This window comes from Triticum urartu, chromosome 7A, assembly GCF_056163025.1.
Source record: "Triticum urartu cultivar PI428250 chromosome 7A, HENAU_Tu73, whole genome shotgun sequence".
Lineage (NCBI taxonomy): Eukaryota > Viridiplantae > Streptophyta > Magnoliopsida > Poales > Poaceae > Triticum > Triticum urartu.
Genome location: NC_141879.1, coordinates 152,206,447 through 152,233,848, shown reverse-complemented (window position 1 = coordinate 152,233,848; position 27,402 = coordinate 152,206,447).

Here is a 27,402-nt window from a genome sequence, read left to right as displayed (position 1 = left end):
GGATTAGTCTATCTGGAATCCGGTTGCCATACATGGTTATGGCTCATCGTCAATCCTCTTCAGCCAACATTTCTGTCTGATGCTATAGTGCATGATGGCATCATTTACGCGGTCGACGCATAGATTGGCTGCCTATACTGGTGGAATCTCATCTCATTTTACCTTGTGAATACGACTGCCTGTTCATCATACAAATTTAGAATATATAGGCCTGTTCGGTAATTCTCCCGCTCCGTGAAATCTGAGAATCTGTAGAGCGCCTCCTTCCCCACTCCGTGATTTTAAACTGCGGTTCCTCCAGCTCCCAAAGCGGAGTTGTGGAGGAGGAGGGAATCCGAATAGGCCTATAGTATGTCTATAACCACATCATTGCTATATGTTCCTCTCATGTCCTAGATTTTTATGACCACACATGTTATTGTTAGAGTTGATATGAGAACAGTTAGCATCTAATGATTGTTAGAATAGATATTATGAGTATAACCTCATGATTGCTATATGTTACTCTCATTTCCAAGATTTTTATAACAACACATGTTATTGCTTATAGTTGATATGATAACTATAGTAAGTGCTATGGTAGAATATGAGTAGGCCCTATCATATATGTTTTCCCCTCATTGTTACATGATGTTTGAACCATGATATATTGCTAGAATATGAAAGCCATTGGCTTATTTTTTTTTAACTTGGGGTATGATTATGACCATGGCATTGCAATTCTATGTCTATGATATGTGTCACTGTTATAATAATCTTAATTCCACACATACTCTGAAAATGATTGTTTATTTTTCCTTTTTGTCTCCAATTTGAATTGTTGCAGCAGACGCAAATGCGCTTGCCTTCATGATTCCAGGACCTGGAATCATACTAGCCGATGGGTGGTGGTTTATCGCTTGTTTAGCTGACGGCGGTCATTTGATGCTCATTTGCACATACCAAATTGACCAAACCATTTCATCACACCACATGCAGTACAATGCCTGGGGCGTTCGTGACATTGATGGCTATGGCTGCTTCATGTTCGAGAAAAATCCTAGCTCCGTTGGGCCAGACGTATTCAATTGGAGGCGGGTTTATAGCCTCGGCAACCACTCCATGTTCCTCGGGCTCAATTATCCGATCATCCAACCAATCATCGATCATATCATCTGCGATGATTCCCGTGCTATGCAACTTCCTTTCGCCAGGGGAACTGTGTTTACACATCATACCATGGGTTTCATGAATCACCATATCCAGAGATTCGTCGACACAGCTTGTTGCCAGATAATATTCAGTGTGTGAAAGGCATCAAGCTTCCATGCGATGGATGGCTTTTGCAAACCCGACATGCGGCGATGTGGTTCATGCCAACAGCAAATATGCACAACTTGATTCGTATTGATATCTAGACCGAGCCATGTATCCTACTGATGTAGCATGACCCTCTTTTGTTGGATATTATGTACTGTTGTTAGTTTGAAGCACTCCTCTAGTTTGAAGGATAGATACCTTTCTAGGATCAAGTGCATCGTAACTCACCTGCGTAGGATATACTGATAATGATGATGGAGATGCTGTGCAGAAGCCATGTATATATATATATCAATTAGGCTTCAAGTGTGTACTTGTTGGTGAAAGTGTTGTCCAATGGGAATTATATTTTGTATTACTCATGTAGCCTACAAAGTCTGTCGCACAGCCTTGTAACTTCTTACCCCATTTCTAAATTTGTACTTGTCCTCTATACCGTATATTGCGCTACTCATAATACTACCTCCCTCCTGGTTTACTGGCCCCCTTCATAATTTGTGTCAAATTTTGACCATAAATTTCACTAACTAAATGTTAATGCATGTCACAAAAAATTATATCCTTTTATTCGTATTTGAACATAGTTTCCAATGGAATAACTTTCGGTGACATGCATTGACATTTTGTTAGTTAAACCTATGGTTAAAATGTGACACTAAATACTACTAGTAAGTAGTATAGTAGTAGTACTAGTATACGTCGGTCAAATTATTCATCATGTCCTCACATTGAATTGACGTGACAACACGCTGCGCGTGAGGTGACGCAAGAATCCTGGCGACGTGTTCGGGTATTGTGGACTTCATATTTGGAGCACTACCACTTATCTGTCGAAATCTTTCATCATTCACTTAAAAAAGTCGATTGATCATACATTGAGTACCATATAACTGGAATTAACCAATGCAACTCCAAGAACGATTGGCTGGTGCTGCCGGCTGGCGTCAAATTTGATCCCATGGATCAGGAGCTGATCAAGCACCTTGAGGCAAAAGTGAGTGCTGACAGCGCGAGATATCACCCTCTCATCGATTTGTTCATACCAACCATCGACAGCGAGCACGACATATGCTACACCCATCCTGAGAAACTTCCAGGTAAGACACCGATCGGCCGTCTACTTGCACAAACATATTCCTTTGTTTATAGCTCTATTTTTCTTTTTAGACGCAGACCTAGTGAAGAAATTACAATTTGACAGTTAATAAAAAGTGAAACAAGTGACTGCAACATGCCAAAGATGTTAAGAAAATGCCAACTACACACACTAAAACCTGTATTCGACAATACTGCAGGTATCACACTGAGTGGCCTAACCAAGCATTTATTCCAGCGTAATTCTAGGGCGTTCAAAAGGGGCATGTGGACGCGTCGCAAGATGCAGTCGGAGTGCGTCATGCACGCGATGTGGCACAAGACCGGCAATACCTTGCCGGTGATGGTCAATGGCCAGCAGACGGGCAGCAAAAAGGTTCTGGTGCTGCACACCAACAAGAACTTCGACCATTCCTGCAAAAAAAGAACTTTGACTAGCAGAGGACCAACTGGGTGATGCATCAGTACCACCTCGGGGACCTGGAGCAAGAGAAGGAGCGGGAGCTGGTCCTCTGCAAGATTTCCTACCAGACAAACACTAGGGCCAGGACTAAAAAGATTATAAGTTAGTTTGGTATTGGTACTTGTACTACCTTGTCGTCCGCAAGTTGGTATTGCTGTTAACGATCTTTTGGTATGAACTTGGTGTCGGTGTCAAAACTAGCGGATCTCGGGTAGGGGGTCCCGAACTGTGCGTCTAGGCCGGATGGTAACAGGAGGCAAGGAACACGATGTTTTACCCAGGTTCGGGCCCTCTTGATGGAGGTAAAACCCTACGTCCTGCTTGATTAATATTGATGATATGGGTAGTACAAGAGTAGATCGACCACGAGATCAAGGAGGCCAAACCCTAAAAGCTAGCCTATGGTATGGTTGTTGTATGATGAAGTTATCCTACGGACTAAAACCCTCCGGTTTATATAGACACCGGAGAGGGTTAGGGTTACACAAAGTCGGTTACAATGGTAGGAGATCTTGAATATCCGCATCGCCAAGCTTGCCTTCCACGCCAAGGAAAGTCCCATCCGGACACGGGACGAAGTCTTCAATCTTGTATCTTCATAGTCCTGGACTCCGGCTGAAGGTATAGTCCGGCTACCCGAACACCCCCTAATCCAGGACTCCCTCAGTAGCCCCTGAACCAGGCTTCAATGACGACGAGTCCGGAGCGTAGATTGTCTTCGGCATTGCAAGGCGGGTTCCTCCTCCAAATTCTTCATAAAAGTTTGTAAACACCAAGAGTAGTGTCCGGCTCTGCAAAATAAGTTTCCACGTATTGCCACAGAGAGAATAATATTAACACAAATCTAATCTGCTGACATATTCCGCAGCGTGACATCACACTACGGCCAAGCCTTTATTCGAATCGTTTTCACTTTTCCACCTCAGCGTGTTTTGCGAGGCGGTTTCCTTGGCACATCTTGTCAAAGCATAGATCGTGTCCCCCATTTACGGGATTCTCATCAATACAGACGTGGGTAACCCAACCGCGCCATTTATCACGGCGCTTGGGAGGCAAGCGAGTTTTACTAGGCTGGTGGGGATGCATAGTCGCATCCGCTCATATAAGGGGATAAGGATCCACCTTTTTACCTACGCCTTCTTCCTCCTTTGCCTATCCATCTTCTGCGCACCCGAGCTCCAGCGCCCATGCCCGCACTTCCTACCTCAACCTTCTCCAACAATGTCCGGAGCGGGAGGCAAGTGGATGGTCTCCTCCCTCACGGAGGGCCATGTCAAAAATCTAAGGAAGGCCGGATACCTATCCAAAGACATCGCGCACCGGCTTCCCGAGGAGGGGCAGCTTCTCCCCACCCCAAGGCCCCATGAGAGGGTAGTATTTCTTCCCCACTTCCTCCGCGGACTGGGTTTTCCTCTCCACCCATTTGTCCGCGGGCTCATGTTCTACTACGGCCTAGATTTCCACGATCTGGCCCCGAACTTCATCCTCAATATCTCGGCATTTATCGTCGTGTGCGAGGCTTTCCTCTACATCCGCCCCCGTTTCGGCCTCTGGCTCAAGACCTTCAATGTCAAGCCAAAGGTGTTGCGCGGCAACCAGGCGGAGTGCGGAGGTGCCATGGCGGGCAAAATAGCCAACGTCCTATGGCTCGAGGGCTCCTTTGTGGAGACCTTGAAGGGGTGGCAGTCAGGATGGTTTTACATCACCGAGCCACGCGATCCGAAGTGGATCGCAGCCCCTGAATTCCGATCCGGACCCCCTACGCGGCTCACGTCCTGGAAAGAGACGGGATTGTCGTGGGGCGATGAAGAAGAGGTGACCGGACTGCAAAAATGCATCCAGTCCCTGGTGAACAAGCAGCTCAAGCTTGTCAACGTAGTCCAGGTCATGCTCGTCCGCCGGATCCTTCCGTGTCAAGAACGGGACTTCAATTTGTGGGAGTTCAACCCGGGCAACACCGAACTCTGAGCAGGCTCTTCGACACGATGTATGAAGATGTTTGGAAGGGGCTAACCAAAGGCGCCGAGACTCCCACATCTACCTCCGAAGACCGCGGATTCAGCTCGCAGCGTCCTGCTGGCGAGGTAAAATATTTTCATCTTTTACAGGATGTTAAGTTTTCTTCATAGTTTGACTCTATGCGGGATCTAAACTCCCTCACCTTTGACGGGATTGGCAGGCGAAGTCCGGACTGATTAACTGTCCGGCTCCCTTGCCCGGAGACCCAGCCCCTGCTCTCCTAGTGAAGCTGCTGGTTCCGGCACCTTATTTGGTGCCGGAGAAGAAGGCCAAGAAGAACAAGGCACGAGGACTCGAAAGAGTTCCCGGCATATGGTGGTGTCGGACTCGTCGTCCGATGAGTTCGAGACGCACTCCTCCCGTGAAGACGAGGAGGAGGAAGAAGAGACCTCTCCCCCTCCAGCGGGGGGAGGAAAGAAGAGGAAGGCCGCCCTAGTAGGGGAGGCCGAAGGGTCCAAGAAGAGGAAAACCCCTCTGCCGGACTGCGCCCCCGATGCCGATGAGGACGAAGAGGAGTGGCCGGACAGGGCCAAGCGTCCGGCAAAATCGTAAGTGTTCGGATACCAGAGTAACTCATGATATTCCTTTTGTTGCACAGCTTTCCCTAATTTCGAATATAATCATGCAGCCCGCCCAAGGACGGGCTCGATGAGTCGTCGAGCGGCTCCCTGGATTCATCGGACGTGAATTCAGTTCCGCCCGCTGCCTCCCCATGTGCTGCGGATGACGCCGAAGTGGCGTCGCGACAAGCTCCGGGGCAAGAGGAGGTGGTCCAGGAGGAGCCGCGAGGCGACCTCCCAGACTCCAGGAGTAAAGGGGACAAGACCCCCCAGGGCTCCAAGTCCGGCTTTAGGCCGGACACCGCGCCAGAATCATCGATGATTCCGGACCGCGGCAGGCAAACTCCTGCCAAGAGGAGCAAGCCTATTGAGCCGGCGTCCTCCGTCCAACCGGAAGCGCCGGACAATCTGCTGGAGGTGCTTAAGGCCGCCTCCATCGACGAGGAGCACCGTACCATCATGAGTACGGTGGTCCAGAAGGTTCGGTCCGCCAAAAGCGGACTGACTAAAGCTTGTGCTAGCCTTCTAACAGGCTTCGAGGTAAGTAAAAATATGCAAAAATATTACCGCACAGACAGTAGCCCCTGATGCTCTGTTTGGCGTTCGGAAAGAAAAGCCGAATAGAGGATCTATTAAATATCACAGGAGTCTAAAAAGGAGTCAATATATGTATGCAGGCTTCGCTGCTGGCCACCGCCGCACTGACTGCGGAGGTGGGTGCCTTGAAGCAGGGCCTCAAGCGGACCGAGCAAGAGCTCGGCCTTGCCAAATGGCAGCTCGAGGAGAAAGAAGGTAAGAGATACCTTATAGAAAAAATGCCTATAAGAAGACGCAATTGCAAAAAATAATAGGAGTATACTGCTTATTGTAGGGGCCGCAACTGAGGTGGCGACCCTCAAGCAGGCGCTGTCCGAGGTCGAGAAGAAAGGGGCCACCGAGCGCACCGAGCGGGAGAAATTTGAGGCGCAGGTCGACGAGGTGCAGCAAGAGCTTCAGGCTCTCATGAAAAAACATGAGAGTTTGGAGCTCGACTCGAAGACGCGAGCGTCCGAGCTTGCTGCGGCCCTTAGAACTGCCAAATCTACCAAGGCCGAAGCCCAGAAGGCCCTCCAGGTATTGGATGCGGTGAAAAAGATAGCGGCGGGTAAGGCATTCTCTATGCAAAGCAGACATATAAAAGTAAACTACTTGTTACTTACCCGAGTCCGGAGCTCTCCAGGGGCATTCGCAGATCTTCCCTGCAGCGTATCCGATGCCGCCGCATTCTACCGAGCCGAGGAAGGCAGCTCGACGGAGAAGGTGTTCTGGTCTCAGTACGTTGAGGCCGGACACCCTGTGCCCTTGAGCGACCAGCTGAAGCAGCTGGTTGAGCTCCACAAGGCGGCCGAACAGGCCCTGAAGGGCTTCATAGTTTGGCTGTGGCCTGGAGAGGCCCTGCCTGGGAGCTACTTCGGACTAGTGCGGCGGCTGGTGGAGGCTTGTCCAAGGCTCGAGGTCATCAAGCGCTCCATCTGCATCGAAGGTGCCCGTAGGGCCCTTGCCCGTGCAAAGGTGCACTGGGGTAAGCTGGACGGTGAGAAGCTTGTGAGGGACGGGCCGCCGCCGGGGAAGGAGCATCGCAAGCCCGAGAACTATTACAAGGATGTTCTGGCCGGTGCCCGCCTTATGGCGGATGAATGCACCAAGGATGTAATTTTCGAATGAACTCGCTCGTGTTATCCTGTGCGCTGAAAACTTGTTCATATGCGCTAAGCAATGCTTGAATTTAAAATATTACATTCTGTGCGTCCGTTTATCAAAAAATTGAGAGATGGCCAGTCGTCGGCTTCTGCCCCCATGCCACTAGTGCTGGGGTGTTCGGGATAAACCTGAGTGCTCTTTTTCCCATGATTGGGTCCGTCGAGGGAGGCGCTCAGCACAACGAACAAGGCAATCGGACTATAATGCTTGAACACTCTCACTTAGCCATAGAACTCTATAATTTTAAATTTCGGCGAAGCCCCTAGTATTCGGAAGACTGAGTTTGGGGCGCTATCCATGCCTTGGCCGGACAAAGCCGGTTCCTCGCTCGAAGCGGCATATGTCTTTAAGGACTCAAAAAACCTCTCGAACAGCGACCGGTCTCTCGCCTCATCATGACAGTCAGTTTTAGCTTTCTCTACTGAGGTGCTCAGCCCAGCTCAACTGGGGCACAATCGCAGTAGTTCTCCTAGTGCTACCTTAGCCGATATAGCGGAACGTAAGGCACCAAAACATAGGACCCGGGCAAACCCAACTATTGACCCAAATCATGATTTGGAGCCGATGCATATAGTGCTATAAGTTCGGGGTGCCGCACTTGTGAAAGTGTACGGACTTCTCACGCCATATTGATGGGTACTGAAGCCCCTGGGAGTTCCATAATGCGGCGTGGCTTGTCTGCTTTCCTGGATCTTGCATCGTATGTGCGGCAGTTGAATTGTCGAACGGGTCATCCGAAATATGGAGTCCTGAGAGTAAGAGAAAAAAAAGAAAAAAAAGGAATCCGGCAGCCCCTAGTGCGGTTTAAGCCGTATTTCGGGCGTGCCGTGATAGTGCCCCTTCCCCTGTGCCCATGGTATTTCAAGAATGTGCCAGGCGGTCTTGTTGTAGGGTACTCCGGGCGCGCTTGACAGTGTCCGGATTTTTGAAGGCCGAACTGGAGAACTGCCTAGAGAGGCTGCTTTGTACTTCTGCTGCGAGCGCTGCCGTGTGATCCTCCATTCGGAGGGAGCGTTCAGTGTTCCCATTGACCGTGATTACTCCTCTAGGGCCTGGCATCTTGAGCTTTAGGTATGCATAGTGTGGTACCGCATTGAATTTTGCGAACGCGGTTCGCCCGAGCAGTGCGTGATAGACACTACGGAACGGGACTATGTCAAAGATTAACTCCTCGCTTCGGAAGTTATCCGGAGATCCGAAGACCACTTCCAGTGTGACTGAGCCTGTACAGTTGGCTTCTACACCTGGTATGATGCCTTTAAAGGTCGTTTTGGTGGGCTTGATCCTCGAGGGATCTATGCCCATTTTTCGCAGTGTATCCTGGTAAAGCAGATTCAGGTTGCTGCCGCCGTCCATGAGGACTCTTGTGAGATGAAATCCGTTAATGATTGGGTCTAGAACCAATGCGGCGAAGCCGCCATGACGGATGCTAGTGGGGTGGTCCCTTCGATCAATGGTGATCGGGCAGGAGGACCATGGGTTGAACTTTGGGGCGACTGGCTCCATCGCATATACGTCCCGTAACGCACGCTTCCGCTCCCTCTTGGGGATGTGGGTTGCGTATATCATGTTCACCGTCAGCACTTGCGGGGGAAGTCCCTTCTGTCCACCATTGTTCGGCAGCCTGGGCTCCTCCTCGTTGTCGCTATACAGCCCCTTGTCTTTGTTTTCGGCTCTTAACTTGCCTGCCTGCTTGAACACCCAACAATCCCTGTTGGTGTGATTGGCTGGCTTTTCGGGGGTGCCATGTATCTGGCACAAGCGGTCGAGTATTCGGTCCAAACTGGACGGGCCCTAAGTATTTCTTTTGAATGGTTTTTTCAGTTGACCGGATTTGTAGCCTCGGAATCCGGCATTAACTGCCGTATCCTCGTTGCTATCGCTGTTAACGCGGCGCTTTTGTTTGTTTCGACGCTACCTGTCGCTTTTGTCCTTGGTATTCGAATTACAAGGGTTCTGTCAGGACCCCGATTCCAAGTCACATCGATCTAGCCGGTAACACCTCATATCACTTTGCGGCCTCACGCACGGTATCCCACGGGTGTCGCCTTACCATGGCCCGGGACCGTTTGCGCCTTTTGGCTCATGTATATGATAGTGTCTCTAGCATCCATATGACAGAGAACCCGGGCCGACATGGCTAGTCATGAACCCAAAGCGGCACAGACCTATGGAGACAGGCATACATGAATCACATCGAACATGTCGGTCATCAACGAGTGATTCCGGGCTGTAGCACTGGGCTAACAGGACTCCGGGGAACCCCGGGCTGTAGCAGGCTAGGCAGGACTCCGGATATCATCGCGTGACATTTCCCCGAAGGGACAGACATAGGAACGAAGTGAAACACATGCCGGCCAGTCAAGTGTCCTGAGCAGTAGTGCTGGGCTAGCAGGACTCCGGTGAACCGGGCTGTAGCGGACTACTATGGCTCGAGGAACACTAGACTACATTTCCCCATAAGAAAGGCTGCCAAGGATAAACAACTAGATTGTCGGATCCCACTCATACCAAGCATTCCAATCATACACACAATATGCCCGATATGAGTACATACAACATGGCATCACAACAAAACTCTACAACTCAAGTACTTTATTTAAAGGCTCCAGAGAGCCATACATAACATGTTCATACAGATAGGGGTCACATGACCCGACACTCAAGTCATACAATCATTCAAGCACATGCGGAAGCAACTAGTCTGAGTACATACTCTAGAAAGAAAGAAGGTTTCTCGAAGCCTGACTATCTACATAGGGCCCGCCATGGCCAGGATCACCACCTGGGTGGCTAGTCACTCGTCGACGTCAAGGTCTACATAAAACCCATCGGAGGGGGCAGTGTTGTCGTCTGAAAACAATAAATAAGCAAACATGAGTACAAAGGTACTCAACAAGTCTTACATCAGAACCTACTAAACATGCTTATTCTCAAGAAGGTGGTGGGGTTAATGCAGCAAGCCAGCTTTGACTCTTGGCTAAGCTATCCTACGGAACTCCACCAGTAAAATAGTTTTCGCACACGAGTCCACTACTCACCAAAACAATACTCCACCGTGGATCCTCCCTCGTCATCCTACGAGAGGGCCATCCTCGGTACTCACACTTATCTTGAGTCTTTTAGTAGTGTCCATTAACTTGTCTATGAACTGTATAGGCAACCAAGTAGTCCTTTACCGCGGACGCGGCTATTCGAATAGTTTTATACCCTGCAGGGGTGTACTTCTTCATACACGCTTTCACCACTTACCGCCGTTTACACGACATGTACTCGGCAACCTTCAAGCGGAAGCCCAACGAGGGTGTTGTCCACGGCCTACCTAAACACTTAAGCCTCTAGTCCAGGTTTATCGCCTATCCAGGTTCCATCCGCAGGGAGTCCGGCCGAGGTTTCCACATACGGCCCCGAACAATGTGAACAGGGTTCCCGAGACACCAAACGGGTGACTCGGTACACCATGCCACGGTGTATCTACCGCAACATAGCCCACCCCTAGGGTCAGCGCTACGCACGGCCGCCAACACATAACCTACAAACACCAGAAACTAATTGCAACTCCTGGACAGAGTACTAGGGTGATTAAGAAGCCGAGAGGGTCCATTGGTTTCGGGCCCAATGTACGGTAGTAACTGCAAATTAAATCACACATACATATCTCAGTTCTTATGGACGGCCTCAATGAAACAACCCACCATGTACTCCTACATGGCCTCTCATCGATACCTTTACCAAAACATGTTCAATACATCCCTCATATTTCCGACATAAGCATTTCACTCTAGCCCATCACCCAGATGAACCAGACCTGACACAACTCTAAGCATAGCAGGCATAGCAAGGTAGGAATCACATACATGGCTCAATCAAATCCTACACATGCTAGTGGGTTTCATCTAGTTACTGTGGCAATGACAGGTCATGCAGAGGATAAGGGTTCAACTATCGTAGCACACAACAGTTTGAATCACGTTGTCTTAATGCAGTAAACAAGAGCAGGAGCGAGAACATGGGTTTGTATCGGAATGATCAACGATTGCTTGCCTGATGGAGTGGTAGCGGGATACTGCCCTTCAGTTGGATACTCGTGAATATCCTCGGAGGCAGAACCTACCACGGAGAACACATCGGAACACAATCAACACATGACGACATGCAACAATATGATGCATGCTATGACATGGCAATATGATTGTGTCTTGGCCTAATGCAAGCTAAAATAGAAAGGGATGAACTCATTTGAATCAAAGATTCAAATATTAGCTCATTAAACATGGCATTTATAGTGCATTACCTTATTCTGCCTAAACAGCAAGGTAAACATGTTTTGTCATGCATGAAACCATTACAGATGGATAGATTGAATTTTTCTGATCATTTTACATATATAAATTATTTCATTTGGAGTTACGGTTGAATTTCTATGATTTTTAGAAGTTTTAACTATTTTTTGGAATTTCCTGAATAAAAATAAATCCAGAAAATGCATTACTGCGTCAGCATTGCATCATGCTGACCTCAGCAGGTCAAAGGCGCCAGCCCAGGTCAAACCTGACTGGTGGGCCCCTTCTGTCAGCCTCTTAGTGCACTAACTACGTTTAGTTAGCCTAATTACTGGGCAGGGCCCACTAGTCAGTGACTATACTAATTAAACTAACTAATTTTTAGTTAGAAACTAATCTGGATAATTCGTAGAGGGGGGCCCACTTGTCATTGACTCAAAGGAGTCAACCTGGGCCCACCCAGTCCACGTCAGTGGTCAAACCACCGGTCAACAGGGCTAATCCCGCTGGCGTTGAGTCGCCGGCGAGGCCGAGACGGCGAAGAGCTTCGGAAAACGCCCTCCGGCAACCAAATCGACTATGGAGACCACCCGTGTGAAGCCCAGGCTCTCGCGCATCCAATGGAGCAAGTGTGAGGAGCTGGGGTGGAGCGAGCTCGCCGGAATCGAGCTCGTGGCGGCGGCCGGAGTTCGGGCGAGGTCGGTTTCGACGCTACGGTGCATGGGAGGAAGAGCTGGTGGTGGCTACGGGTTCCTGGTGCTGCACTGAGCACGGTGAGGCGCTCGGACGCGTGCTTGCATGGCCGTAGCCACAACGGTGACATGGCCGGCGGCGAGGAGCTCTCGGGTGCAGTGGAAACGGCGGCTACAGGGGCCAAACGAGCACGGGGGCTAGGGGGAAAGGAAGAGGAGCTCACAGCAAAGTCGGAGAGGGGGTCAGCGAGCTCGGGGAGGTCCTGGCGGCGGCGAATCGACCGGAGATGGCTCGGGTTCCCGAGGTTGAAGACAAGGGCGAAGGCGGCGATGCAGGGCCTCCGGCGATGCGTGGCTCGGTGGGGAGGACGAGGGAGTCGAGGCGGAGCTAATGGGCTCGTCGGAGGGGCGAGGGAGTGGCTGTAGTGGCAACTACGGCGATCGGCGGCGAGGGACGTGCTCGGCCGTCGCGGGGGAGAGCGAGAGAGACGAGGGGGAGAGTGCGAGAGGATGAGAGGGAGACGTGGGGGTTGCGTGGCGTCCTCTGGGCGTCTCCCGGCGTCGGCAGAAGCAGGAGGTGGCCGGCGCGTGGCCGACGCGCGGCGAGCATGCGCCCCTGCCTCCTGGCGCGAGGTAGGGGGTGACTGGCCGAGCCAGTAGGCTGGGCCGAGCCAGGTAAGGCCCAGGTGGGCTTCTTTCTCCTCTTTTTTTTTGATTTAGTTTCTGTTTTCTATTAAACTGCAACTGTTTAGCTTTATTTAAAATACTAAAACATTTCCAAAAATCTTGAAAATAAATGTAAGCTCTGTTTAGAATAATTCCAACAGGAAACATTTATTCCCAGAATTATTTGGGCAATTAAATTATTTTATAGCATTTAAATGCCCAAATTCAAATACTTATGATTTAATTCAATGACCCTTTGTTGACCTAGAAAAATGTGCACCAATTTTGCCAGAGGTTTTAACCCAAGACAAAGAGGGTGAACTTTTAGAAGGGCATTTCAGGTTCATTGAAAATAATTTTAGTAAACCCTAGTTGATTTCAAAAGGGGGCTGGGGGTTCTGCCTTCCCCATTTCAAGTTTCTGATGAAAAGTAAACATGATGCACACTCTAATGCATGGACTAGCTAGGGTGTGACAACTCACCCCCACTCAAAAGAATCTCGTCCCAAGATTTGGAATCCTCCGGGAAGAAGGTGGGGTACTCGAGTCGAAGACGATCCTCCCTTTCCCAAGTGGCTTCTTCCTCGGAATGGTGTGACCATTGAACCTTGAGAAACTTGATATTCTGACGTCGAGTGGTACGCTCGGCTTGATCAAGGATACGAATGGGATATTCCCGATAAGAGAGGTTATCTTGTAGATCAAGCGTTTCGTGGTCCACTCCACGGATAGGATCCGCGAAGCAACGCCTGAGTTGTGAAACGTGGAAGACATCGTGAACTCTGGAAAGATGCGGAGGTAGTTCCAATTGGTAGGAAACTTCTCCTCGTTTAGCAAGAATGCGAAAGGGTCCAATGTAACAAGGAGCCAATTTGCCTTTGATACCAAAACGATGGGTTCCCTTTAACGGGGTAACCCGGAGGTAAGCCTTCTCGTTGACTTCATAAGTCATAGGCTTATGTTTTGACGAGATTGGGCTCTTTTGACGAGATTGGGCTGTTTAAATTTCTCACGAATAACGTGAACCTGCTCTTCTGCTTCCTGAATCATATCCGGGCCAAAGAGTTGTCTTTCCCCGGTTTCTGACCAGTTAAGAGGCGTTTGACATTTCCGTCCATAGAGAACTTCGAAAGGAGCCTTGTCTAAGCTGGCTTGATAACTATTGTTATAAGCAAACTTCGCAAATGGAAGGCATTTCTCCCAACTCATTCCGAACAAGATGACAGAAGCTCGGAGCATATCTTCTAGAATTTGATTGACTCGTTCCACTTGACCACTTGATTGAGGATGGAAGGCGGTGCTAAAGGAGAGACGAGTTCCCATAGCATTTTGGAAACTTTCCCAAAATCGAGAGGTGAAGAGACTCCTACGGTCTGAGTTAATTTCCAATGGAACACCATGAAAGGACACTATTCGGGAGATGTATAAATCAGCTAGCTAGCTAGCGGTAATACTCTCACGAACCGGTAGAAAGTGGGCTACTTTGGAAAGTCGGTCGATCACGACGAAGATGGCATTATTCCCTCTCTTGGTCCTGGGAAACCCAGTGATGAAATCTATACTGATTTTATCCCATTTCCATTCGGGAATAGCCAAAAGTTGAAGAGTGCCAGCAGGCCATTGATGCTCTGCTTTAACACGACGACATACGTCGCAATTAGCAATGTATTGAGCGATTTCTCTCTTCATCCTAGTCCACCAAAACCTCTGGCGTAGGTCTTGATACATTTTAGTACTACCGGGATGAATGGTGAGAGGGGATTCATGAGCTTCCTTAAGGATCAACTGACGCAGATGTTGTTTCTTGGGAACCACCAAACGGTTCTCGAAGAAAACAGCACCTCGCTCATCCATGGAGAAACATTTAGCAACTCCGCTAGCGATGTTTTCCTTAATCCGGGATATGCCCTTATCATACCGCTGGGCGGTTATGATTTGATCGATAAGGGTAGGTTTCGCCACCAGGGTGGATAGGAATCCTTGAGGAACAATGTGGAGATTTAGCTTACGAAATTCCTCATGGAGAAATGGTTGAATTTGTTGTAACATCAGGTTGTTACAATAGGACTTACGGCTTAGCGCATCAGCCATGACATTGGCTTTGCCCGGAGTGTAAGTTATTGCTAAGTTGTAATCCGAGATCAACTCAACCCAACGTCTTTGCCTGAGATTCAAATCTGGTTGGGTGAAGATATATTTCAAACTTTGGTGATCGGTGAAGATCTCGCAACGATTACCGAGAAGGTAATGTCGCCAAGTTTTAAGTGCATGGATTACAGCTGCAAGCTCTAGATCATGTGTGGGATAATTTTCCTCATGTGGGTGTAATTGCCGTGAAGCATAGGCAATTACCTGACGATCTTGCATGAGTATGCAACCTAGTCCTTGTCGCGAGGCATCGCAATAGATAATAAAGTCCTTGGAGAAATCTGGTGGTACCAGTACGGGAGCAGATGTCAGGCGTCTTTTCAGTTCCTGAAAACTGAACTCGCACTGTGGGGTCCACTCAAACTTTTTATCTTTCTTGAGGAGTTCAGTTAGAGGTTTAGCAACCTTGGAGAAATTCTCGACAAAGCGGCGGCAATAGCTCGCTAAGCCAAGGAAGCTCCGAACTTGCTTAACCGTCTCAGGTGGAGTCCAATCAAGGATGGCTTGAACTCGCTCGGGATTGACAGCAATACCCTTGCCAGAGATTACATGGCCTAGATAGGTCACTTCTGGCAACCGAAATTCACACTTGGAGAATTTGGCATAAAGGCGATGCTCTCGAAGTTTCATCAATACCAGCCTTAGATGTTCGGCATGTTCCTTTTCATTCTTGGAGTAGATGAGTATGTCATCGAGGTATACCACAACAAATTTGTCCAAGTACTCCATGAAAACCAAGTTCATTAACCGGGAGAAGGTGGCTGGGGCATTGGTTAAACCGAAGGACATCACGGTGTACTCGTATTGGCCATAACGAGTAACAAAGGCCGTTTTGGGAATGTCCCCGTTTCTGATTTTGATTTGATGGTAGCCCAACCTCAAATCCATCTTGGAAAAGACTGAGGATCCAGCGAGCTGGTCATACAGATCGTTAATTCTGGGAAGCGGGTATTTGTTCTTGATGGTGACTAGGTTGACAGGGCGGTAGTCCACAACCATTCGATCCGTTCCATCCTTCTTCTTAACGAAGAGGACGGGGCAAGCCCAAGGAGAGGAACTAGGACGGATGAAACCCTTTTTCAAGGACTCATCGAGTTGGTTCTTAAGCTCGGCTAGTTCTAAGGGTGCCATCTTGTAGGGTCTTCTAGAAATTGGAACGGTTCCTGGAACAAGGTCTATCACAAACTCGACATCCCTGTCAGGTGGAACACCTGGCAGTTCTTCTGGAAAGACATCCGGAAAGTCTCGGACTACCGGAACATCTTCAAGGTCTGGAAGGGGGTTGGCATTTAGGGAGTAAAGTTGGTGCTTGGCCACTTGAGTTAAGACATTAACTGTCTTGCCCGAGGGGTGGGTAAGTTGAATGGTTCTAGTGGCACAATCGATCTTAGCATAATGAGCTGACATCTAGTCCATACCCAAGATGATATTTATGTCCGAGGACTTGAGAGCTATTAAGGATGCAAGGAAGACAAGTCTATCGACAAGAATTTCGTTCCCATGGCTTACTCTAGAGGTTTGCCATTTGGAACCCAGAGTTTGAATTACCATGGAAGTGGGCATGTCACAGAATGTCGTGTTATGCAATCGAGCATAGCTCTCGGATATGAATGAATGAGATGCTCCAGTATCGAATAGAACAGATGCCGGATGGCAGTTAACAAGGAGCGTACCAAGGACGACGTTGGGATCCTCATGAGCCTCCTCAGCTGAAACATAGTTGACATGGCCACGTACCGTGGTGGCCGGCTTGGCGTAGAATGTTTTTCCCGCGGGCTTACCACGGCCAACGGACTTTCCAGTTTGATTGGGGTTGTTGTTCTGGGGACACTCTCGGCTATAGTGACCCGGCTCTCCACACTTAAAGCATGTCACCACATTGGGGCATGGAGCAGCATTAGCAGCGGGGCCACCATAGGGCTTGGGCGGTGCAAATTGCTGGTTGGGACGAGGCGCCTCAAAGGATGGCCTCGGGATGAACCTGGGTGGCAATGCCGTGCTTGGAATCCACACCCGGCGCTTCTGAGTTCCAGAGCCGGATGAGGAGCCAAAATCACGGGAGTGCTTGCGTGAAGCGTCATAATCAGTCTAGCCCGTCTCAGCACTGATGGCTTTATTGACCAACTTCTGAAAGGAGGTGCACTCGTGCAGACGAAGATCGCGGCGAAGCTCAGGGCTAAGTCCCTTGCGGAACCTTGCTTGCTTCTTAGCGTCAGTAGATACCTCTTCGGGAGCATAGCGTGCCAGATTCCCAAATTCACGACTATAAGCATCCACAGTCAGTTTTCCTTGGGTGAAGTTGCAGAACTCCTCCCTCTTGCGATCCATGAGACCTTCCGGAATGTGATGCTCGCAGAAAGCCTCACTAAATTCAGCCCAAGTAGTATCTTGGCCGACCGGGCGCATAGCTTCGAAGTTTTCCCACCAAAGGCTAGCAGGGCCTTCGAGGTGATAGGCAGCATAGGTAACCTTGTCGGCTTCGGCTACGTTGGCAGAACGTAGCTTGTGAGTGATGCTGCGAAGCCAGTCATCCGCATCGAGGGGTTCGACGGAATGGTTAAACTTTGGTGGGTACAGCTTGATAAAGTCATTGATCGACACTGGATACCAACGGTAGCCCGTCTCGATCATTACCCGGACTAGCATAGCAGTATGACCGGGCACGTCGAGGCACCGGGTCAGGCGAACCACTTGGTTTTGAACATGGTTGGCCATCTGAAAGCACAACCACAATGCAAAGACATCAGAATTTCTAGGGAAAATTGGATAGCATAACAGCTGTAAATGCTCAGAAAAAGATTTGAGACATCCACAACAGTTCACAATACCACTCAACATCATCATATCAAGGTTATGATCCAATTAGCAACATACTAAGAATAGTAGAAACTGAACTGGGACTGGTAACAACAATCCTATAAGCTACTACGGATTAGTAACACGTGAACCTGATAGAAGAAGAGAGCCTAGTCCTTAACCCACGTTGAATGAGGAGAGAATGACTCAGATCAGAGGCATAGGTAAAGGAGTAAAAGAACCTTACGTTCCCTCCCACAATCAATTCCCCTACATATAACTAGAGCATTTCTAGACTCGACATCGACTAGTTTGGCTCAACGGACCTACAGGCAGTCCGGCTCTGATGCCAACGCTGTCAGGACCCCGATTCCAAGTCACATCGATCTAGCCGGTAACACCTCATATCACTTTGCGGCCTCACGCATGGTATCCCACGGGTGTCGCCTTACCATGGCCCGGGACCGTTTGCGCCTTTTGGCTCACGTATATGATAGTGTCGCTAGCATCCATATGATAGAGAACCCGGGCCGACATGGCTAGTCGTGAACCCAAGGCGGCACAGACATATGGAGACAGGCATACATGAATCACATCGAACATGTCGGTCATCAACGAGTGATTCCGGGCTGTAGCACTGGGCTAACAGGACTCCGGGGAACCCCGGGCTGTAGCAGGCTAGGCAGGACTCCGGATATCATCGCGTGACATTTCCCCGAAGGGATAGACATAGGAACAAAGTGAAACACATGCCGGCCAGTCAAGTGTCCTGAGCAGTAGTGCTGGGCTAGCAGGACTCCGGTGAACCGGGCTGTAGCGGACTACTATGGCTCGAGGAACACTAGACTACATTTCCCCATAAGAAAGTCTGCCAAGGATAAACAACTAGATTGTCGGATCCCACTCATACCAAGCATTTCAATCATACACACAATATGCCCGATATGAGTACATACAACATGGCATCACAACAAAACTCTACAACTCAAGTACTTTATTTAAAGGCTCCAGAGAGCCATACATAACATGTTCATACAGATAGGGGTCACATGACCCGACACTCAAGTCATACAATCATTCAGCGGAAGCAACTAGTCTGAGTACAGACTCTAGAAGGAAAGAAGGCTTCTCGAAGCCTGACTATCTACATAGGGCCCTCCATGGCCAGGATCACCACCTGGGTGGCTAGTCACTCGTCGACGTCAAGGTCTACATAAAACCCATCGGAGGGGGCAGTGTTGTCGTCTGAAAACAATAAATAAGCAAACATGAGTACAAAGGTACTCAGCAAGTCTTACATCAGAACCTACTAAACATGCTTATTCTCAAGAAGGTGGTGGGGTTAATGCAGCAAGCCAGCTTTGACTCTTGGCTAAGCTATCCTACGGAACTCCACCAACACAATACTCCACCGTGGATCCTCCCTCGTCATCCTACGAGAGGGCCATCCTCGGTACTCACAATTATCTTGAGTCTTTTAGTAGTGTCCATTAACTTGTCTATGAACTGTATAGGCAACCAAGTAGTCCTTTACCACGGACGCGGCTATTCGAATAGTTTTATACCCTGCAGGGGTGTACTTCTTCATACACGCTTTCACCACTTACCGCCGTTTACACGACATGTACTCGGCAACCTTCAAGCGGAATCCCAACGAGGGTGTCGGCCACGGCCTACCTAAACACTTAAGCCTCTAGTCCAGGTTTATCGCCTATCCAGGTTCCATCCGCAGGGAGTCCGGCCGAGGTTTCCACATACGGCCCCGAACGATGTGAACAGGGTTCCCGAGACACCAAACGGGTGACTCGGTACACCGTGCCACGGTGTATCTACCGCAACATAGCCCACCCCTAGGGTTAGCGCTACACACGGCCGCCAACACATAACCTACAAACACCAGAAACTAGTTGCAACTCCTGGACAGAGTACTAGGGTGATTAAGAAGCTGAGAGGGTCCATTGGTTTCGGCCCAATATACGGTAGTAACTGCATCTTAAATCACACATACAGATCTCAGTTCTTATGGACGGCCTCAATGAAACAACCCACCATGTACTCCTACATGGCCTCTCATCGATACCTTTACCAAAACATGTTCAATACATCCCTCATATTACTGACATAAGCATTTCACTCTAGCCCATCACCCAGATGAACCAGACCTGACACAACTCTAAGCATAGCAGGCATAGCAAGGTAGGAATCACATACATGGCTCAATCAACTCCTACACATGCTAGTGGGTTTCATCTAGTTACTGTGGCAATGACAGGTCATGCAGAGGATAAGGGTTCAACTACCGTAGCACACAGCAGTTTGAATCGCGTTGTCTTAATGCAGTAAACAAGAGCAGGAGCGAGAACATGGGTTTGTATCGGAATGATCAACGATTGCTTGCCTGATGGAGTGCTAGCGGGATACTGCCCTTCAGTTGGATACTCGTGAATATCCTCGGAGGCAGAACCTACCACGGAGAACACATTGGAACACAATCAACACATGACGATATGCAATAATATGATGCATGCTATGACATGGCAATATGATTGTGTCTTGGCCTAATGCAAGCTAAAATAGAAAGGGATGAACTCATTTGAATCAAAGATTCAAATATTAGCTCATTAAACATGGCATTTATAGTGCATTAACTTATTCTGCCTAAACAGCAAGGTAAACTTGTTTTGTCATGCATGAAACCATTACAGATGGATAGATTGAATTTTTCTGATCATTTTTCATATAGAAATTATTTCATTTGGAGTTACGGTTGAATTTCTATGATTTTTAGAAGTTTTAACTATTTTCTGGAATTTCCTGAATAAAAATAAATCCAGAAAATGCATTACTGCGTCAGCATTGCATCATGCTGACCTCAGCAGGTCAAAGGCGCCAGCCTAGGTCAAACCTGACTGGTGGGCCCCTTCTGTCAGCCTCTTAGTGCACTAACTATGTTTAGTTAGCCTAATTACTGGGCAGGGCCCACTAGTCAGTGACTATACTAATTAAACTAACTAATTTTTAGTTAGAAACTAATCTGGATAATTAGCAGAGGGGGGCCCCACTTGTCATTGACTCAAAGGAGTCAACCTGGGCCCACCCAGTCCACGTCAGTGGTCAAACCACCGGTCAACAGGGCTAATCTCGCACATCCAATGGAGCAAGTGTGAGGAGCTGGGGTGGAGCGAGCTCGCTGGAATCGAGCTCGTGGCGGCGGCCGGAGTTCGGGCGAGGTCGGTTTCGACGCTACGGTGCATGGGAGGAAGAGCTGGTGGTGGCTACGGGTTCCTGGTGCTGCACTGAGCACGGTGAGGCGCTTGGACGCGTGCTTGCACGGCCGTAGGCACGATGGCGACATGGCCGGCGGCGAGGAGCTCTCGGGTGCCGTGGAAACGGCGGCTACAGGGGCCAAACGAGCACGGGGGCTAGGGGGAAAGGAAGAGGAGCTCACAGCGAAGTCGGAGAGGGGGTCAGCGAGCTCGGGGTGGTCCTGGCAGCGGCGAATCGACCGGAGATGGCTCGGGTGCCCGAGGTTGAAGACGAGGGCGAAGGCGGCGATGCAGGGCCTCCGGCGATGCGTGGCTCGGTGGGGAGGACGAGGGAGTCGAGGCGGAGCTAATGGGCTCGTCGGAGGGGCGAGGGAGTGGCTGTAGTGGCAACTACGGTGATCGGCGGCGAGGGACGTGCTCGGCCGTCGCGGGGGAGAGTGAGAGAGACGAGGGGGAGAGTGCGAGAGGATGAGAGGGAGACGTGAGGGTCGCGTGGCGTCCTCTGGGCGTCTCCCGGCATCGACAGAAGTAGGAAGTGGCCGGCGCGCGGCGAGCACGCGCCCCTGCCTCCTGGCGCGAGGTAGGGGGTGACTGGCCGAGCCAGGTAAGGCCCAGGTGGGCTTCTTTCTCCTCTTTTTTTTGATTTAGTTTCTGTTTTCTATTAAACTGCAACTGTTTAGCTTTATTTAAAATACTAAAACATTTCCAAAAATCTTGAAAATAAATGTATGCTCTGTTTAGAATAATTCCAACAGGAAACATTTATTCCCAGAATTATTTGGGCAATTAAATTATTTTATAGCATTTAAATGCCCAAATTCAAATACTTATGATTTAATTCAATGACCCTTTGTTGACCTAGAAAAATGTGCACCAATTTTGCCAGAGGTTTTAACCCAAGACAAAGAGGGTGAACTTTTAGAAGGGCATTTCAGGTTCATTGAAAATAATTTTAGTAAACCCTAGTTGATTTCAAAAGGGGGCTGGGGGTTCTGCCTTCCCCATTTCAAGTTTCTGATGAAAAGTAAACATGATGCACACTCTAATGCATGGACTAACTAGGGTGTGACAGGTTCTTGGTTAAATTGTTGCTGCGAACTAGCCAGCTGTCTTCTCCCGCGCAAAAGCGGGTCATGAGTGTCGTGAGGGCTGCCATAGATTTTGGCTTTTCCTGTCCCAGGTGCCGGGCAAGCCACTCGTCACGGATATTATGCTTGAAGGCCGCTAAGGCCTCTGCGTCCGGATAGTCGACTATCTTGTTTTTCTTTGTTAGGAACCGTGTCCAGAATTGCCTGGCCGATTCCTCTGGCTGCTGAATTATGTGGCTTAGGTCATCGGCATCCGGTGGTCGCACATAAGTGCCCTGGAAGTTGTCAAGGAATGCGGCTTCTAGGTCCTCCCAAGAACCGATTGAGTCTACTGGCAAGCTGTTAAGCCAATGCCGGGCCGGTCCCTTAAGTTTGAGTGGGAGGTATTTGATGGCGTTTAGATCATCACCGCGGGCCATGTGGATATGAAGGATATAATCCTCGATCCCTACCGCAGGATCTGTTGTGCCATCGTACGATTCGATGTTTACGGGTTTGAAGCCCTCAGGGATTTTATGATCCATTACTTCATCTGTGAAGCATAGTGGGTGTGCGGCGCCTCTGTATTGGGCTATATCACGATGCAGCTCGAAGGAGCTTTGTCTGTTGAGTTCGGCCCGACCAGATTTATTTCATCCGGAGTGACGATCACCGTCACGTGCCGTGGGGCGCCTGCGCGATCCGTAGATCGATCTTGTTTGCCTTGCCTTGTCCTCCAGTATGTCGCGCAGGTCGGGCACATTTTCCCGTGCCTTAGTATGCTTGGCGCGGCGTCGGGGCATGGCTTGAGTGGAGGGCCAAGAGGCCTCTCTATCGCGGCCACGAGGTGGCCGGTCGGCCATGTCATGCGCTGGTGATGTAGGTGCTTCCTCCTCTAGTCGGGGTAGCAGCCTGCGCTTTGGGTAACTCTTGGAGGGGCGTTCGAGTTCATACTCTTCGGCCGCAAGGACTTCAGTCCATCTGTCAGCTAGCAAATCCTGATCAGCTCTAAGCTGTTGCTGCTTTTTCTTGAGGCTGCTTGCCGTGGCCATAAGCCTGCGTTTAAAACGCTCTTGTTCGGCGAGATCCTCTGGCACGACAAACTCGTCGTCGTCGAGGCTTGCCTCGTCTTCGGAGGGAGGCGTATAATTATCGTCCTCAACCTCTTGGTCCGCCGCCCTCTCGTGAGGGCTGGCTTCTCTGTCCTCCTGTGCTGAATCTTGCTGGAGGGGGTGTTCTTCGGCGCTATCCGGAGTAGTATTATCTCATGTGCCGGAATCACCGTTTTTGCTTTGGCGGGATTTAGAGCGGCGCCGCTGACACCGGCGCTTGGGCTGTTTCTTAGAGGTATCGTCCCCCGCTGTTCCATCGCCATCTCCATCCTTTGGGGTGTCCACCATATATATGTCATATGACGAGGTGGCCTTCCAGCGCCCTACAGGTGCTGGTTCTTGTTCGTCTCCTGCATCGTCGTCCATGCCGTCGATGTCTTCGGAGTCGAAGTCAAGCATGTCGGTTAAGTCGTCGACAGTGGCTACGAAGTGGGTGGTGGGTGGGTTTTCAATTTCTTCATCGTCAATATCCCAACCTTGCTGACCGTAGTCTGGCCAGGGCTCTCCTGATAAAGAGAGAGACTTTAGAGAATTCAGGATGTCGTCGAAGGGCGAGTGCTGAAAGATGTCCGCGGCGGTGAACTCCATTATCGGTGCCCAATCGGATTCGATCGGCAGGGGCGCGGGGGGCTCGGAGTTCGGAGAGGAATCCGGCTCCTCGGAGTCACGGGCCATGTGGAGTGCGGGGCTGGAGTTCGGCTCGATCGCCTCTGAGATCGCAGCCCCTGAGGCAGCGTCCAACCGCTGATCCTCGATCGGCGTAGTAGGCTCCGAATCAATGGTCGGAACCGATGCGTGTGCGGCCTCCAAGGCGCTGTTCGACGGCAGAGCTATATCATGCGCATCGAGACAGTGCGGCGCGCTTGGTTGTGGCTCGAATCCGTCGAAGATCAAGTCCCCGCGGATGTCAGCCGTGTAGTTTAGGCTTCCAAACCTGACCTGATGGCCAGGGGCGTAGCTTTTGATCTGCTCAAGGTGGCCAAGCGAATTGGCCCGCAGTGCGAAGCCGCCGAAGACGAAGATCTGTCCGGGGAGAAAAGTCTCACCCTGGACTGCATCGTTGTTGATGATCGAAGGAGCCATCGGGCCTAAAAGCGACGACACAGAGGAACTCTCAATGAAAGCACCAATGTCGGTGTCAAAACCGGCAGATCTCGGGTAGGGGGTCCCGAACTGTGCGTCTAGGCCGGATGGTAACAGGAGGCAAGGAACACAATGTTTTACCCAGGTTCGGGCCCTCTTGATGGAGGTAAAACCCTACGTCCTGCTTGATTAATATTGATGATATGGGTAGTACAAGAGTAGATCTACCACGAGATCAAGGAGGCTAAACCCTAAAAGCTAGCCTATGGTATGGTTGTTGTATGATGAAGTTGTCCTATGGACTAAAACCCTCCGGTTTATATAGACACCGGAGAGGGTTAGGGTTACACAAAGTCGGTTACAATGGTAGGAGATCTTGAATATCCGCATCGCCAAGCTTGCCTTCCACGCCAAGGAAAGTCCCATCCGGACACGGGATGAAGTCTTCAATCTTGTATCTTCATAGTCCTGGAGTCCGGCTGAAGGTATAGTCCGGCTACCCGAACACCCCCTAATCCAGGACTCCCTCACTTGGCATTTGCTTCCAACCATCATGCCGAGGGTGGACGTGGATATAAAGATGAATCATTTGTTTCGAAATGAATTTTTAGGCACCTAATTTTTATTTGATGGGTAGCATAAGCACCCGCCATTCGAATTCCCAGTTCTCCAAAATTTTCGAAACAAGTGCATGCACTTATTATCGCGATGAAAAAACAATATACCTGCTGCATCCCAGTTATCAGTCTGTGCTTGCAGAATTCTCTCGTTTATTGAGCAGGTATTTGTTTTTTCAGGTTGAGCAAGTTGCAACTAGGTTGTAGACTGCCCAGGCTTGGTTTTGTTTTTAACAGGCCTGGTCCATGGTGACAATGGGGCACAAAGATCCATCAGGTATCTACTGGCCTCTGGCCTGCCAGCGTTAGTTATATTTTGTCTTACAACATCTGCAGGTAGTTTTTTTACTGAATCAAACACACAACCCAGTTCTATTTTCCTCTTGAAACACCATGTCCTACTTCCATTTTGTAATCTCTACCTATAGTTTTACTAGTTCATATACATGTATCATTATATTGAAAATACATAAAGTTCCCTTTTCATATTCACATCCTTATTTTTGTTGTTGTTTTCCCTCCCAGCGCTGATTTTGTTACCACTGGTTTTCCCTTAAACCAACTCAATTGTCCCATGTCTTGTTTGCTTACAAAAACAAAATGATTTTTTGGCAAATCAATGAGTTCTTAAAAAATATTTATCATTTTGGGATTACAACAGTTCAGAGTCCACCGTAATATGCAAAATAAGGTTGAACTTTTTGACCGTGGTCCTCGGCAGAAAATGGGCTGTAATAAATTACTTAAGAATTAGCAAATGGGCTGCAAATTATTAAAAATAAATAGGAAATGGGCTCTATGTTGTCTGCCACAGATTTGGAGGCTGACTTGTGGGCCTACTAAGTTCATGTGTACACAAGGTTTCTCAAAAAAAGAAACTTAGTCAACAATCGACTCTACTAGTGTCAGATTGTTAGATGTCAATCTAACGACAATCATGCTTCTGCAGTCTCTGATGTTCCCGCTCCAGCCGCCCAAACCAGCGCTAGCGGAACAGCCTGCTCCCGCCTCCCGTGGCCGGCTATGCTGCCGGGCAGGCCTCACGGTGCCACCATACTCGCATCCCTGGCCTAGCTATCCCTCCAGCCACCACACCTCCTTTTATTTTCTGGCGACGGCAGCCGAACCAGTCAACCCTCGTACTCCCCACCGCATGGGCAGCCACTGTCGTGTCTTCCCCGGCTTTGTGTCGTTCCCTTACTAGGCCTCGCCGTGGTCCACCGCCCTGGTGCTCTCGGCGTGCCGTGGTCAACGAACGACATCCATTGGATGTGGACTTTACGTGGAGAGGTTGACAGCTAGGTCCACAGCCGCACACAAGGAAATGCCTCCTTATTATGCGCAAAATAATGATTCCTCCACCTGACATCTGGGACCCATCGGAAGGGCCTCTGTATTTTGCGAAAAAAGGTTCCCCCCACTGACAGGTCGGACGCACCAGCTATATCTTCGCACGCAAGGAAGTGCCTCCTTATTACGCACAAAAAATGAATACCCCCCTGCTAGCTGGGACCCAACATAGTGGGAGGCTGACATGTGGGCCTACTAAGTTGACGGGGACAGAGGGCTTTGTCAACTTAGTCAATATGAACGATTCTAGCTCCAGTGACCGTATGATGTCCATCCAACAGCCGTAGTGCTTCTTCAACCTCTGGTCTTCTTGCTCCAGCCGCCCAAAGCAACCTAGGCCTCGCCGTCGTCCACTGCCTTGGTGCTCTTGGCGCGGCGTGGTCAATATGGTTAACAAACGACTTCCATCGGAAGAGTACTATACGTGGAGAGGCTGACAGCTGGGTCCACGGCCGCAGCAAGGAAGTGCCTCCTTATTACACATAAAATAATTATTCCTCCACCTGACAGCAGGGACCCACCGGACGGGCCACCGTATTTCATGAAAAAAATGTTTCCCCCCTGACTGTTGGGACCCACCAGCTACATCTTCGCACGCAAGGAAGTGTGTCCATATTATGGGCAAAAAAATAATGATTCTCCCTTGATTGCTGGGACCCACCAACTACATCTTCGCACACAAGGAAGTGCCTGACAGTCGGGACCCACCTAGTCGAAGCGTACGTAGCATTGTCATTCTGGTCGCGAACGTGGACGTACATACGATCGGTCTGTCTGCAGGCTGCAGCGATGAACCATGGCCGTGTAAGGAAGGGTACATGCTGTAGTAGAGGCGCGCACGTAGCATGTACACATACGTATAGCGGCCAGGGTGCAAGAAAGTAAATACGGCCACGTACGTACATACGGGCGGGGTCTCGAACGCCTACTCACGCATACGTACGGCTAGGGCTCGTCTAGATGGCTGGGTCGGAACGAAGAGGCTGTGCCGTCGTTGTGATCATGGGGAGGCAACCGACTGGGTAGGAACAGAATGTGTCGTCGTGTTCATCGGGAGCCAACTAGCTTGGACAGAACAACCGATGGAAACGAGGCCTGGCGTACCGCAGAACGAAGGAAACAGCCTTGTGTTCGACTGGCCACGGT